This window comes from Priapulus caudatus, unplaced genomic scaffold (assembly GCF_000485595.1).
Source record: "Priapulus caudatus unplaced genomic scaffold, Priapulus_caudatus-5.0.1 Scaffold1498, whole genome shotgun sequence".
Taxonomy (NCBI): domain Eukaryota; kingdom Metazoa; phylum Priapulida; class Priapulimorpha; order Priapulimorphida; family Priapulidae; genus Priapulus; species Priapulus caudatus.
In genome coordinates this window covers 40369-42308 of record NW_014578559.1, presented here as the reverse complement: position 1 = coordinate 42308, position 1940 = coordinate 40369, and the positions used below count along the sequence as shown (strand labels likewise).

The 1940-nt window shown below is 43.8% G+C and overlaps 1 protein-coding gene across 3 annotated transcripts in view; it reads left to right on the top strand.

The window, feature by feature from the left end:
* LOC106816825 (methylcrotonoyl-CoA carboxylase subunit alpha, mitochondrial-like) overlaps window positions 1-1940 on the top strand; it is a 20185-nt gene that overhangs the window by 11413 nt on the left and 6832 nt on the right. The gene's annotated exons all lie outside the window — the stretch shown is intronic.

Sequence of the window (1940 nt, the reverse complement as noted above, 5' to 3'; positions counted from 1 at the left end):
AGAGAGAGAGAGAGAGGGAGAGAGAGAGGGAGAGAGAGAGAGAGAGGGAGAGAGAGAGAGAGAGGGAGAGAGAGAGAGAGTGACATGCTTTCTTACTTTGGGCAGCAGCAGGAGATATTGCACTCATGACTCTGGGGTTGAAGGGCGGCATTGTCAGATCGTACTAGCCGGGTACCCGGCGTTAATTGCTCGGGAAAAAACGCGTAGAAACAACTTTTAGAGCAAATTCAGTCACATATATTTACTGGGTTCTAAGGATAGATTCGTAACAAAGAAACAAACAATAAACAATATTCAGACAAAAACGGTTCTAACGATTCAATGATTCTGTGTAGTAAAAGCTTCTGGATATACAGCACGGTTATGAAATTGCACCAAGTTAGCATGAATACTGCCTATTAAGTATTGAGCATCCAATTGATATCTGTAGGTACTTAGGTATTTGTGTGCGTAGGTACATAGGGGGGCAATGTCTTGGTTAGCTGCAAAGTTGAAATATACAAGAAGTACATGCATTTTAATGTGGAAATATGTTGAGTGCAAATATGGCGTACTACTTATTAGGCGAAATGTAGGAGTTGTCCCTGTGGTGAAATGTCAGGTAAGTGTCGCAGGCAGCAGCTATGTACCCATTTCACCCCGGTCGATCCCTACACTGACCCCCGCACTGTACCCCCACCCACCCCACCCTTTTAAGAAGAAGTGACCACTGCCTTTTGTTTTGATGAGGGCATGTTAGGGCGCATTTGTTTGGGACGAATCCGTCTGATCGAGATCATGTGATCCCGATCCGACCAAACAAACGCAAACTCACTTTCACCGGTTCACGTTTTGCTGTGACCTATCACGGGATGGTTCATAACAAAGAACAAGATGTGATTGGCTGAGGCGCGGGCCGCCATATTGGATCCCGTTCGAATCCGCCTCGCTGGAAGGATCGGGTTCGGTGGATCGAGATCAAGTGATCCGACCAAACAAACAGTCAGATTAACGAATCCATCTGATCGAGATCCGTGGATCTGACCAAAGAAACGCGCCCTTAGACTGAAGGGGAGACTATAGTACCCGAAATTCATCTGAAATCATAAATGTCATTGATTTGTAAGATTTAATGTAATTGCCGTCATTGATATATCAAAAAACCATATAAAAGTTATACTTAATGCACCTTCTATCTATACTTCACCTGCTGAATGCCTGAAAATGACATTAAAGAATACCCAGTTGTAAGGAGTACTTACATAACTTATATTAACTGCGTAATACAGTACTTATATAGTAAACAGTGTACACAGTATACACGCAGTTAACAGTGCTTCGCCAGCACTCTCAAATGTACAACTGACTCGCTGGCAATCGAGAAACGCCAGCTAAAGCCTGAGATCAAAGGCGAAGCCATTTCTGGCGTAACGCACTGCCAGTGCACGTACACGGCCGCTATCGCAGTACATGCAACATGAAATGTAGAATCCCAACATACATTGCGCGTTATGACAACAACCGCAATTGCTTTATAACACACTTTTAATATTTTACTTGCTTTGAGATATTAGTTTTTAGTGTATACCTTTAAATGTGCTTAGGCCACCCTCAGGTTCATAAACTAACAGCGTGGCAAGTTTGGAGGTCCGAAATCAATAAATAGCGGAATGCATATAGACAAAGTTCGTTTTTTTTAGCTCATCTGACGTAGTCAGGTGCAGCTTGTAGAATCGCATGATTGTCTGTCCGGCCATCCGTGCGTCCGTCAACTGTTGGGCACAAATCTTAACCGCTCGATATACGGTCACGATATTTGGGACGTGGGGGGGTAATCCGAAAACGAGTTGGGATGTCGAAGCTGGTGGTCAAAGGTCAAAAGTCAAGAGGTGTAAAAGAAGGGGGAACATTCCCTCCTTAACTTAAGGTATAGGGAGGAAATGCAGAATTGCGGCACAAAT